Source organism: Carassius gibelio, chromosome A11 (genome assembly GCF_023724105.1).
Source record: "Carassius gibelio isolate Cgi1373 ecotype wild population from Czech Republic chromosome A11, carGib1.2-hapl.c, whole genome shotgun sequence".
Taxonomy (NCBI): domain Eukaryota; kingdom Metazoa; phylum Chordata; class Actinopteri; order Cypriniformes; family Cyprinidae; genus Carassius; species Carassius gibelio.
The window spans coordinates 25,328,694-25,342,112 of NC_068381.1; the positions used below are offsets into that span (position 1 = coordinate 25,328,694).

Below are 13,419 nucleotides of genomic sequence, written 5' to 3' on the forward strand. Positions count from 1 at the left end.
CTAAAGCAACAGGCCACTACAAGGTCCTGCGCCCACGCTGACCACATGTATGGAAAGTGCGCCAGAAGCCCATGGCCAGTTTAAAGTGTCCAAATCCCATATGGTCTAGCGGTTAGGATTCCTGGTTTTCACCCAGGCAGCCCGGGTTCAACTCCCGGTATGGGAATGCATGCTCCTTTTTGCTTCCCTCCTCAAAAATCCAGCAAATCTTCCTGCACCAGAAGTGACTTTTTGGCCAGCAGTAGAGCTACAGAACCCTGATATATTGAGGTTCTGATCCAGCAAATCTTCCTGCACCAGAAGTGACTTTTTGGCCAGCAGTAGAGCTACAGAACCCTGATATGTCGAGGTTCTGACTAGCCCTTAGCCCCTTCGATAGCTCAGCTGGTAGAGCGGAGGACTGTAGGTTGGAGTGTTGGCCATCCTTAGGTCGCTGGTTCAACTCCGGCTGTAGAGGTGTTTTTTTCATGTTCCCACCAATGTTTTGGCTTGGAGATGGCTTTCTCACAGCTGTCAGCAGAGCTTGAATTCGCAGTCCACAATTGGAAGGCAAAAGAGCTTTCCCTGACCGGGAATCGAACCCGGGCCGCGGCGGTGAGAGCGCCGAATCCTAACCACTAGACCACCAGGGAGGGATGGTGGGCTGGAGGGCTCGTGGGCTGGAGGGCTCGTGGGCTGGTGGGCAGGAGGGCTGGAGGGCTCGTGGCCTGGTGGGCTGGAGGGCTGGTGGGCTGGTGGGCTGGAGGGCTGGTAGTCTGTTCTCCTGATAACAAGGTGAGAATGAGCAGACATCAATGCTTGCCACCGTCACATCGAAAACCAACAAGTCTGTAACAATCGGGGCTCTTTACTATTGGTGGGCCAGTGGCGCAATGGATAACGCGTCTGACTATGGATCAGAAGATTCTAGGTTCGACTCCTGGCTGGCTCGCTCTGTGCTTGTTTTTCTCCGGCTTATTTTGTTGTTGAGTTTTTTTTCTCCAAAGTCCAAAAGAAAAGGCAACTCTCTAGGCATTCTTCTATTTTTTCCAAAAAAGGCACATTCTGCACACCCATTCCGATGTCTAGGGGAGACACGGACATGCTTTGGTATTGCCATTCGTCTCACAAAATGCAGGCTGGTGGGCCAGTTGATTCTAGAAAGAACAATTTCATCGCTACTCTGTAACCGCTTTACTACTTTGAAGGGTGCAATGCCATGTGGTTTTGATGTCACAGGCTTGCCATTTTGAAGCCTTATCACTAATTGCCACCTGGACATTGAGAATAATTTGTAATCTGCATTAAACTGAACGAGCGAATAATCAGCATATTAAAAATTGGTCTCACTTTCATTATTAACCTCACAACATGTCAGTTTTGAACCTTGACAGACCGACAATAGGCAGTTTTTCCTCTAGATAACGGTTGCCATGTGTGTTTTCAGATGCATGACAAAAGTATTTTCACCTGGACAAGACCTTAATTACCAGTTCGAGGTATAAATTCAGCAATCACAGGATTCTGGCCAAAAAACTGAACCATGTGTGAGTCAACAAACATGTCCCTTGAATGCATGCAACACTATATATTTCAGTAAACCGTCCCTTCGGATGATTCTTGTATTGCCAAATTATTATCACATTGTTACAGTCACACACCAAAAGCAACAGGCCACTACAAAACCCTGCGCCCACACTGGCCACATTTATGGAAAGTGGCCCACAAGCTTGTGGCCAGTTAAAGCTGGCCAGTTCCCATATGGTCTAGCAGTTAGGATTCCTGGTTTTCTCGTACGCAGCCAGGGGTTGACTCCAGTTTTTCCTCTAGATAAAGGTTGCTGTGTGTGTTTTCAAATGTATGACACGAGTATTTTCACTTGGACAAGAGCTTAATTACCAGTTTGAGGAATCAATTCTGCAATCACAGGAATCTGCCCAAATACACTGAACCCCCGGGTTGAGTGAAAAAACAGATTCCCTGAATGCATACAACACTATATAATTCAGAAAACCGTCCTTTTGGATAATTCTTGTTTTGCCAAATTATTATCACATTGTTACAGTCACAGAACTAAAGCAACAGGCCACTACAAGGTCCTGCGCCCACGCTGACCACATGTATGGAAAGTGCGCCAGAAGCCCATGGCCAGTTTAAAGTGTCCAGATCCCATATGGTCTAGCGGTTAGGATTCCTGGTTTTCACCCAGGCGGCCTGGGTTCAACTCCCGGTATGGGAATGCATGCTCCTTTTTGCTTCCCTCCTCAAAAATCCAGCAAATCTTCCTGCACCAGAAGTGACTTTTTGGCCAGCAGTAGAGCTACAGAACCCTGATATGTCGAGGTTCTGACTAGCCCTTAGCCCCTTCGATAGCTCAGCTGGTAGAGCGGAGGACTGTAGGTTGGAGTGTTGGTCATCCTTAGGTCGCTGGTTCAACTCCAGCTCGAAGGAGGTGTTTTTTTCATGTTCCCACCAATGTTTTGGCTTGGAGCTGGCTTTCTCACAGCTGTCAGCAGAGCTTGAATTCGCAGTCCACAATTGGAAGGCAAAAGAGCTTTCCCTGACCTGGAATCGAACACGGGCCGCGGCGGTGAGAGCGCCGAATCCTAACCACTAGACCACCAGGGAGGGATGGTGGGCTGGAGGGCTCGTGGGCTGCTGGGCTGGTGGGCTGGAGGGCTGGAGGGCTGGAGGGCTGGAGGGCTGGTAGTCTGTTCTCCTGATAACAAGGTGAGAATGAGCAGACATCAATGCTTGCCACCGTCACATCGAAAACCAACAAGTCTGTAACAATCGGGGGTCTTTACTTTTGGTGGGCCAGTGGCGCAATGGATAACGCATCTGACTACGGATCAGAAGATTCTAGGTTCGACTCCTGGCTGGCTCGCTCTGTGCATGTTTTTCTCCGGCTTATTTTGTTGTTGTGTTTTTTTTCTCCAAAGTCCAAAAGAAAAGGCAACTCTCTAGGCATTCTTCTATTTTTTCCAAAAAAGGCACATTCTGCACACCCATTCCGATGTCTAGGGGAGACACGGACATGCTTTGGTATTGCCATTCGTCTCACAAAATGCAGGCTGGTGGGCCAGTTGATTCTAGAATGAACAATTTCATCGCTACTCTGTAACCGCTTTACTACTTTGAAGGGTGCAATGCCATGTGGTTTTGATGTCACAGGCTTGCCATTTTGAAGCCTTATCACTAATTGCCACCTGGACATTGAGAATAATTTGTAATCTGCATTAAACTGAACGAGCGAATAATCAGCATATTAAAAATTGGTCTCACTTTCATTATTAACCTCACAACATGTCAGTTTTGTACCTTGACAGACCGACGATAGGCAGTTTTTCCTCTAGATAACGGTTGCCATGTGTGTTTTCAGATGCATGACACAAGTATTTTCACCTGGACAATACCTTAATTACCAGTTCGAGGTATAAATTCAGCAATCACAGGATTCTGGCCAAAAAACTGAACCATGTGTGAGTCAACAAACATGTCCCTTGAATGCATGCAACACTATATATTTCAGTAAACCGTCCCTTCGGATGATTCTTGTATTGCCAAATTATTATCACATTGTTACAGTCACACACCAAAAGCAACAGGCCACTACAAAACCCTGCGCCCACACTGGCCACATTTATGGAAAGTGGCCCACAAGCTTGTGGCCAGTTAAAGCTGGCCAGTTCCCATATGGTCTAGCAGTTAGGATTCCTGGTTTTCTCGTACGCAGCCAGGGGTTGACTCCAGTTTTTCCTCTAGATAAAGGTTGCCGTGTGTGTTTTCAAATGGATGACACGAGTATTTTCACTTGGACAAGAGCTTAATTACCAGTTTGAGGAATCAATTCTGCAATCACAGGAATCTGCCCAAATACACTGAACCCCCGGGTTGAGTGAAAAAACAGATTCCCTGAATGCATACAACACTATATAATTCAGAAAACCGTCCTTTTGCATAATTCTTGTTTTGCCAAATTATTATCACATTGTTACAGTCACAGAACTAAAGCAACAGGCCACTACAAGGTCCTGCGCCCACGCTGACCACATGTATGGAAAGTGCGCCAGAAGCCCATGGCCAGTTTAAAGTGTCCAAATCCCATATGGTCTAGCGGTTAGGATTCCTGGTTTTCACCCAGGCAGCCCGGGTTCAACTCCCGGTATGGGAATGCATGCTCCTTTTTGCTTCCCTCCTCAAAAATCCAGCAAATCTTCCTGCACCAGAAGTGACTTTTTGGCCAGCAGTAGAGCTACAGAACCCTGATATATTGAGGTTCTGATCCAGCAAATCTTCCTGCACCAGAAGTGACTTTTTGGCCAGCAGTAGAGCTACAGAACCCTGATATGTCGAGGTTCTGACTAGCCCTTAGCCCCTTCGATAGCTCAGCTGGTAGAGCGGAGGACTGTAGGTTGGATTGTTGGCCATCCTTAGGTCGCTGGTTCAACTCCGGCTCGAAGGAGGTGTTTTTTTCATGTTCCCACCAATGTTTTGGCTTGGAGCTGGCTTTCTCACAGCTGTCAGCAGAGCTTGAATTCGCAGTCCACAATTGGAAGGCAAAAGAGCTTTCCCTGACCGGGAATCGAACCCGGGCCGCGGCGGTGAGAGCGCCGAATCCTAACCATTTTTTTTTTTTTTTTTTTTTTTTTTTTTTTTTTAGCTTTTTTTTTTTTTTTATTAAGTTCACAAAATAATACATTATGTTTCTCCTAAATACAGAGATTCACATTCCAATTAAAAACAACAACAAAACAAAAAAACAAATAATAAAAAAAATAAAAATACATTCATACTTATAAATATTTTTCTTCTACATTATCCCATTTGTTGCATTTGTTATTTTACACTTTTTTCCAACAGATACATTTATGTCATGTTTCAAAAGAATGTTCTGTACCTGAGAAGAAAACATTTTCATAAACATCTCTGCTTTTCCCTCCAGTTTCCAATATTTGCACAATGTAAACATATAATCTTCCACCATATGCTTATACAATGTCCACACATCTATACGAACAGACCTGTTCTTAACTATATTTCTTCTTTTCCATATAGCATTTTTTGCCAAAATAATTAACAAATTGATCATGATTTTATTCTTACACTTTTCCTCCTTTCCAAACATAAATGTTTTTTGCCAATCTTGATCTTCTTTTCTTTCCCCTAGGTCATTCACTATTTCTTTTAAAACCTTAAAAAAAGATCCTAATTCCTCACACAGTAAAAACAAATGCAACAAACCCTCATCTTGTTTTTTACAAACCTTACATAATGCACTTTGTTCTTTTTTTATAATACACAACCTCATTTCCGACCATATTACATTATGCCTTATAAAATAATCAAGACACTCCAAATTTGTGCTCACCAGTACTCCCCTCATATTTTTCCATATTTCTTCCTCTTTCAAGCCATTGAAGTTTCTTAACCACATATCATTTGAATTTGGTTTTTTAAAAATCTCTTCCCTTAAAACCTGATAAAACATTTTCACATTCCCTAAACTAAACCCTATTCTTTTATTTTGATTAACAAAATACACTTCAGTCTTTCCTTCCTCTTTTTCTTCCTTCTGTATTTCATTTATCCACGCTTTTGGTATTGCACTTTTCATTTCTTTATATTGCTTCTTTACATTGTTTATGTCATACTCTTCTTTGGCTTCTTCCAACTCATCAATAATTACTTGCACTGGTAAAAAACCCTCTCTTATCTCATACATAATATCCCTTAGTCTTGCAATCCCAACCTCCCACCATTTTTTAAAAAATATTTCTTTCCCACTTTTCACAATATGCTTATTAAAAAACAATGGTTGGTTTAAAATCTCTTTCCTTCCTCCAGGTATAAAATCAACCTTTGAGAGAAAAAAACCCCAAGCTTTTAAAACTTCTTTATAAAAATCTGGTATTTTTTCAAACATCCATGCTTTCATTTTCATCCATAAAACACTGTCCCCTAGTTTCACATTACCACATTTGTCCAAATAGTATTTCATTGTATCTTTCCATTCTCCTTTTTCTTGATCATCTATATACTTTTTCACAACTTTAATTCTCATACTTTTCTTTTTTAATTCTACATCAGATAATCCCATTCCTCCTTTATCAGCCTGTCCTATCAGAGTGTTATAAGCAACTCTTGGGGGTTTCTTCTCCCAAATAAAATCTAAAACACATCTTTTTATTCTTACTTCCACCCATCTTGGCATTGCGCTCACCATTAAAATATACCACATTTTGGATAACATTAAAGCATTAACCACTAAAATTTTCCCTTTCAAACTTAAAAATCTTCCCCTCCAAAAAATTAATCTCCTTTCCATTTCCCCCAACAACTTTTCAAACATTCTTTCTCTTGCCCCTTTCTCATCCTTTCCTAAAGTCACACCCAAAATTTTTGTTTCCTTCACCTCCTCAAAATTAAAAACTCCTCCTAAATTTGGTACCTTTCCAAACTTCATGTACACAGTTTTTTCTCCATTAACTCTTGCACCTGTACCTTTACCATACCTCTCTACATTTCTCATGACTTCCTTCATACTTTCTAAGTCTTTTAAAATCAGTGTCGTGTCGTCTGCATATTGGAATATCTTTTTCTCTTCTTTACCTTCTTCTATTTTAATACCTTGAATGCTTTTATTTTTCTTAATCATTAAACCTAAAGGTTCTGCTACCAAAGTATATAGCTGTGCAGAGAGTGGACATCCTTGCCTTATTGATCTTGTTATTCTAAAAGGTTCTGTTAAGAAACCATTACACGTCACTTTCGTCATTACGTTATTATATAAAATTTTTATCCATTCCTTAAAATTCTTTCCAAAACCAAAACGTTCTAAAATTGCAAATAAAAAATCATGTTCTACCCTATCAAAAGCCTTTTCAAAATCTAAATTAACAACATATCCATCCTTCTGTGTTTCATTTAAATAGCTTATTATGTCTCTTACACCACTCGTTATATCAGCAATATCTCTCCCTCTTACACCATATGCCTGATTAGTCACTATAATTTTGGGTAAAATATTTTTCATTCTATTTGCAAGAATTTTAGATAGTATTTTTAAATCTGTGTTTAACATTGTTATTGGTCTAAAATTACTCAAATTATTTTTACTTCCTTTCCTTTTATAAATTAATTTCATCAACCCTATACTCATCCTCTGATCCAATTCTCTTTTATCAAAAATCTCCTTATATACTTCCTTTAAAATCCCACTTATCTTCTCTTTAAAAACTTTATAAAATTCATTTACTATCCCATCTGTCCCCGGGCTTTTGTTTCCTTTTAAACTATTGATAGCTTGTACAATTTCCTCTTCACTAATTTCTTTATCACATTCCTTTTTATCTTCTCTACTTACTTTAGCTGTAACACTCTCTAATAACTGAATTTTGGCTTTTTCGTCAATTCCTTTTGTTTCAAAAAGCCCCTCATAATAGTCTTTCACCTCTGTTAAAATTCCACTTATGTCTTTGACTATTTCTCCTTTTTTATTTTTTAATTCTTTTATTAACTTTGCTTTGCCTCTACTTTTTTCCAAATTAAAGAAAAATTTTGTACATTTTTCTCCTGCAATTGTGTTTTTTGCCTTACTCCTTATCATAGCTCCTTTACACTTTTCTTCCTCAATTTTCCGTAACTCTTCCTCCAAAAGTATTATCTGTTTTATATTTACTTCACTTTTATTTGTCTCTTTTCTGAGTTTTTTCCTTATTTCCAGTTCCTTTGCTTTTTTAACTTTCTGTACCAATTTGCTATGGTTTATAGAATATTTTCTTATTTCATATTTTACATTTTGCCACCATAATCGTTTATCTTCAAACCAAATTCAAATGATATGTGGTTAAGAAACTTCAATGGCTTGAAAGAGGAAGAAATATGGAAATATGGAAATATGGAAAAATATGAGGGGAGTACTGGTGAGCACAAATTTGGAGTGTCTTGATTATTTTATAAGGCATAATGTAATATGGTCGGAAGTGCATTATGTAAGGTTTGTAAAAAACAAGATGAGGGTTTGTTGCATTTGTTTTTACTGTGTGAGGAATTAGGATCTTTTTTTAAGGTTTTAAAAGAAATAGTGAATGACCTAGGGGAAAGAAAAGAAGATCAAGATTGGCAAAAAACATTTATGTTTGGAAAGGAGGAAAAGTGTAAGAATAAAATCATGATCAATTTGTTAATTATTTTGGCAAAAAATGCTATATGGAAAAGAAGAAATATAGTTAAGAACAGGTCTGTTCGTATAGATGTGTGGACATTGTATAAGCATATGGTGGAAGATTATATGTTTACATTGTGCAAATATTGGAAACTGGAGGGAAAAGCAGAGATGTTTATGAAAATGTTTTCTTCTCAGGTACAGAACATTCTTTTGAAACATGACATAAATGTATCTGTTGGAAAAAAGTGTAAAATAACAAATGCAACAAATGGGATAATGTAGAAGAAAAATATTTATAAGTATGAATGTATTTTTATTTTTTTTATTATTTGTTTTTTTGTTTTGTTGTTGTTTTTAATTGGAATGTGAATCTCTGTATTTAGGAGAAACATAATGTATTATTTTGTGAACTTAATAAAAAAAAAAAAAAAGCTAAAAAAAAAAAAAAAAAAAAAAAAAAAAAAAAAAAAAAAATGGTTAGGATTCGGCGCTCTCACCGCCGCGGCCCGGGTTCGATTCCCGGTCAGGGAAAGCTCTTTTGCCTTCCAATTGTGGACTGCGATTTCAAGCTCTGCTGACAGATGTGAGAAAGCCAGCTCCAAGCCAAAACATTGGTGGGAACATGAAAAAAACACCTCCTTCGAGCCGGAGTTGAACCAGCGACCTAAGGATGGCCAACACTCCAACCTACAGTCCTCCGCTCTACCAGCTGAGCTATCGAAGGGGCTAAGGGCTAGTCAGAACCTCGACATATCAGGGTTCTGTAGCTCTACTGCTGGCCAAAAAGTCACTTCTGGTGCAGGAAGATTTGCTGGATTTTTGAGGAGGGAAGCAAAAAGGAGCATGCATTCCCATACCGGGAGTTGAACCCGGGCCGCCTGGGTGAAAACCAGGAATCCTAACCGCTAGACCATATGGGATCTGGACACTTTAAACTGGCCATGGGCTTCTGGCGCACTTTCCATACATGTGGTCAGCGTGGGCGCAGGACCTTGTAGTGGCCTGTTGCTTTAGTTCTGTGACTGTAACAATGTGATAATAATTTGGCAAAACAAGAATTATCCAAAAGGACGGTTTTCTGAATTATAAAGTGTTGTATGCATTCAGGGAATCTGTTTTTTCACTCAACCCGGGGGTTCAGTGTATTTGGGCAGATTCCTGTGATTGCAGAATTGATTCCTCAAACTGGTAATTAAGCTCTTGTCCAAGTGAAAATACTCGTGTCATCCATTTGAAAACACACACGGCAACCTTTATCTAGAGGAAAAACTGGAGTCAACCCCTGGCTGCGTACGAGAAAACCAGGAATCCTAACTGCTAGACCATATGGGAACTGGCCAGCTTTAACTGGCCACAAGCTTGTGGGCCACTTTCCATAAATGTGGCCAGTGTGGGCGCAGGGTTTTGTAGTGGCCTGTTGCTTTTGGTGTGTGACTGTAACAATGTGATAATAATTTGGCAATACAAGAATCATCCGAAGGGACGGTTTCTGTCAAGGTACAAAACTGACATGTTGTGAGGTTAATAATGAAAGTGAGACCAATTTTTAATCCGCAAAATTGCTGATTATTCGCTCGTTCAGTTTAATGCAGATTACAAATTATTCTCAATGTCCAGGTGGCAATTAGTGATAAGGCTTCAAAATGGCAAGCCTGTGACATCAAAACCACATGGCATTGCACCCTTCAAAGTAGTAAAGCGGTTACAGAGTAGCGATGAAATTGTTCTTTCTAGAATCAACTGGCCCACCAGCCTGCATTTTGTGAGACGAATGGCAATACCAAAGCATGTCCGTGTCTCCCCTAGACATCGGAATGGGTGTGCAGAATGTGCCTTTTTTTGAAAAAAATAGAAGAATGCCTAGAGAGTTGCCTTTTCTTTTGGACTTTGGAGAAAAAAAACACAACAACAAAATAAGCCGGAGAAAAACAAGCACAGAGCGAGCCAGCCAGGAGTCGAACCTAGAATCTTCTGATCCGTAGTCAGACGCGTTATCCATTGCGCCACTGGCCCACCATTAGTAAAGACCCCCGATTGTTACAGACTTGTTGGTTTTCGATGTGACGGTGGCAAGCATTGATGTCTGCTCATTCTCACCTTGTTATCAGGAGAACAGACTACCAGCCCTCCAGCCCTCCAGCCCACCAGCCCACCAGCCCACCAGCCCACCAGCCCACCAGCCCACCAGCCCACCAGCCCACCAGCCCTCCTGCCCACCAGCCCACGAGCCCACCAGCCCATATGGGAACTGGCCAGCTTTAACTGGCCACAAGCTTGTGGGCCACTTTCCATAAATGTGGCCAGTGTGGGCGCAGGGTTTTGTAGTGGCCTGTTGCTTTTGGTGTGTGACTGTAACAATGTGATAATAATTTGGCAATACAAGAATCATCCGAAGGGACGGTTTACTGAAATATATAGTGTTGCATGCATTCAAGGGACATGTTTGTTGACTCACACATGGTTCAGTTTTTTGGCCAGAATCCTGTGATTGCTGAATTTATACCTCGAACTGGTAATTAAGGTCTTGTCCAGGTGAAAATACTTGTGTCATGCATCTGAAAACACACATGGCAACCGTTATCTAGAGGAAAAACTGCCTATCGTCGGTCTGTCAAGGTACAAAACTGACATGTTGTGAGGTTAATAATGAAAGTGAGACCAATTTTTAATATGCTGATTATTCGCTCGTTCAGTTTAATGCAGATTACAAATTATTCTCAATGTCCAGGTGGCAATTAGTGATAAGGCTTCAAAATGGCAAGCCTGTGACATCAAAACCACATGGCATTGCACCCTTCAAAGTAGTAAAGCGGTTACAGAGTAGCGATGAAATTGTTCATTCTAGAATCAACTGGCCCACCAGCCTGCATTTTGTGAGACTGCATGTCCGTGTCTCCCCTAGACATCGGAATGGGTGTGCAGAATGTGCCTTTTTTTGGAAAAAATAGAAGAATGCCTAGAGAGTTGCCTTTTCTTTTGGACTTTGGAGAAAAAAAAACACAACAACAAAATAAGCCGGAGAAAAACAAGCACAGAGCGAGCCAGCCAGGAGTCGAACCTAGAATCTTCTGATCCGTAGTCAGACGCGTTATCCATTGCGCCACTGGCCCACCAAAAGTAAAGACCCCCGATTGTTACAGACTTGTTGGTTTTCGATGTGACGGTGGCAAGCATTGATGTCTGCTCATTCTCACCTTGTTATCAGGAGAACAGACTACCAGCCCTCCAGCCCACCAGCCCAGCAGCCCACGAGCCCTCCAGCCCACCATCCCTCACTGGTGGTCTAGCGGTTAGGATTCGGCGCTCTCACCGCCGCGGCCCGGGTTCGATTCCCGTTCAGGGAAAGCTCTTTTGCCTTCCAATTGTGGACTGCGAATTCAAGCTCTGCTGACAGATGTGAGAAAGCCAGCTCCAAGCCAAAACATTGGTGGGAACATGAAAAAAACACCTCCTTCGAGCCGGAGTTGAACCAGCGACCTAAGGATGGCCAACACTCCAACCTACAGTCCTCCGCTCTACCAGCTGAGCTATCGAAGGGGCTAAGGGCTAGTCAGAACCTCGACATATCAGGGTTCTGTAGCTCTACTGCTGGCCAAAAAGTCACTTCTGGTGCAGGAAGATTTGATGGATTTTTGAGGAGGGAAGCAAAAAGGAGCATGCATTCCCATACCGGGAGTTGAACCCGGGCCGCCTGGGTGAAAACCAGGAATCCTAACCGCTAGACCATATGGGATCTGGACACTTTAAACTGGCCATGGGCTTCTGGCGCACTTTCCATACATGTGGTCAGCGTGGGCGCAGGACCTTGTAGTGGCCTGTTGCTTTAGTTCTGTGACTGTAACAATGTGATAATAATTTGGCAAAACAAGAATTATCCAAAAGGACGGTTTTCTGAATTATATAGTGTTGTATGCATTCAGGGAATCTGTTTTTTCACTCAACCCGGGGGTTCAGTGTATTTGGGCAGATTCCTGTGATTGCAGAATTGATTCCTCAAACTGGTAATTAAGCTCTTGTCCAAGTGAAAATACTCGTGTCATCCATTTGAAAACACACACGGCAACCTTTATCTAGAGGAAAAACTGGAGTCAACCCCTGGCTGCGTACGAGAAAACCAGGAATCCTAACTGCTAGACCATATGGGAACTGGCCAGCTTTAACTGGCCACAAGCTTGTGGGCCACTTTCCATAAATGTGGCCAGTGTGGGCGCAGGGTTTTGTAGTGGCCTGTTGCTTTTGGTGTGTGACTGTAACAATGTGATAATAATTTGGCAATACAAGAATCATCCGAAGGGACGGTTTCTGTCAAGGTACAAAACTGACATGTTGTGAGGTTAATAATGAAAGTGAGACCAATTTTTAATCCGCAAAATTGCTGATTATTCGCTCGTTCAGTTTAATGCAGATTACAAATTATTCTCAATGTCCAGGTGGCAATTAGTGATAAGGCTTCAAAATGGCAAGCCTGTGACATCAAAACCACATGGCATTGCACCCTTCAAAGTAGTAAAGCGGTTACAGAGTAGCGATGAAATTGTTCTTTCTAGAATCAACTGGCCCACCAGCCTGCATTTTGTGAGACGAATGGCAATACCAAAGCATGTCCGTGTCTCCCCTAGACATCTGAATGGGTGTGCAGAATGTGCCTTTTTTTGAAAAAAATAGAAGAATGCCTAGAGAGTTGCCTTTTCTTTTGGACTTTGGAGAAAAAAAACACAACAACAAAATAAGCCGGAGAAAAACAAGCACAGAGCGAGCCAGCCAGGAGTCGAACCTAGAATCTTCTGATCCGTAGTCAGACGCGTTATCCATTGCGCCACTGGCCCACCATTAGTAAAGACCCCCGTTTGTTACAGACTTGTTGGTTTTCGATGTGACGGTGGCAAGCATTGATGTCTGCTCATTCTCACCTTGTTATCAGGAGAACAGACTACCAGCCCTCCTGCCCACCAGCCCACGAGCCCTCCAGCCCACCAGCCCACGAGCCCTCCAGCCCATATGGGAACTGGCCAGCTTTAACTGGCCACAAGCTTGTGGGCCACTTTCCATAAATGTGGCCAGTGTGGGCGCAGGGTTTTGTAGTGGCCTGTTGCTTTTGGTGTGTGACTGTAACAATGTGATAATAATTTGGCAATACAAGAATCATCCGAAGGGACGGTTTACTGAAATATATAGTGTTGCATGCATTCAAGGGACATGTTTGTTGACTCACACATGGTTCAGTTTTTTGGCCAGAATCCTGTGATTGCTGAATTTATACCTCGAACTGG

The 13,419-nt window shown here is 41.7% G+C and overlaps 10 non-coding genes across 10 annotated transcripts; 2 read left to right on the forward strand and 8 right to left on the reverse strand.

Moving 5' to 3' along the window:
- Window positions 1-560: 560 nt before the first annotated feature.
- Window positions 561-632, reverse strand: trnae-cuc (transfer RNA glutamic acid (anticodon CUC)). Its single transcript has one exon. It is a non-coding gene; the product is annotated as a tRNA-Glu (tRNA).
- A 226-nt stretch (window positions 633-858) lies between these two features.
- Window positions 859-931, forward strand: trnah-aug (transfer RNA histidin (anticodon AUG)). The gene has a single exon. It is a non-coding gene; the product is annotated as a tRNA-His (tRNA).
- A 1,411-nt stretch (window positions 932-2,342) lies between these two features.
- trnay-gua (transfer RNA tyrosine (anticodon GUA)) lies at window positions 2,343-2,430 on the forward strand. Its single transcript is given in 2 exon segments — window positions 2,343-2,379; window positions 2,395-2,430. It is a non-coding gene; the product is annotated as a tRNA-Tyr (tRNA).
- A 6,355-nt stretch (window positions 2,431-8,785) lies between these two features.
- trnay-gua (transfer RNA tyrosine (anticodon GUA)) lies at window positions 8,786-8,873 on the reverse strand. The gene is given in 2 exon segments: window positions 8,786-8,821; window positions 8,837-8,873. It is a non-coding gene; the product is annotated as a tRNA-Tyr (tRNA).
- A 124-nt stretch (window positions 8,874-8,997) lies between these two features.
- On the reverse strand, window positions 8,998-9,069 carry trnae-uuc (transfer RNA glutamic acid (anticodon UUC)). Its single transcript has one exon. It is a non-coding gene; the product is annotated as a tRNA-Glu (tRNA).
- A 1,020-nt stretch (window positions 9,070-10,089) lies between these two features.
- trnar-acg (transfer RNA arginine (anticodon ACG)) lies at window positions 10,090-10,162 on the reverse strand. The gene has a single exon. It is a non-coding gene; the product is annotated as a tRNA-Arg (tRNA).
- A 1,024-nt stretch (window positions 10,163-11,186) lies between these two features.
- Window positions 11,187-11,259, reverse strand: trnar-acg (transfer RNA arginine (anticodon ACG)). The gene has a single exon. It is a non-coding gene; the product is annotated as a tRNA-Arg (tRNA).
- Window positions 11,260-11,598: 339 nt separating this feature from the next.
- Window positions 11,599-11,686, reverse strand: trnay-gua (transfer RNA tyrosine (anticodon GUA)). The gene is given in 2 exon segments: window positions 11,599-11,634; window positions 11,650-11,686. It is a non-coding gene; the product is annotated as a tRNA-Tyr (tRNA).
- Window positions 11,687-11,810: 124 nt separating this feature from the next.
- Window positions 11,811-11,882, reverse strand: trnae-uuc (transfer RNA glutamic acid (anticodon UUC)). The gene has a single exon. It is a non-coding gene; the product is annotated as a tRNA-Glu (tRNA).
- Window positions 11,883-12,902: 1,020 nt separating this feature from the next.
- On the reverse strand, window positions 12,903-12,975 carry trnar-acg (transfer RNA arginine (anticodon ACG)). The gene has a single exon. It is a non-coding gene; the product is annotated as a tRNA-Arg (tRNA).
- Window positions 12,976-13,419: the final 444 nt, after the last annotated feature.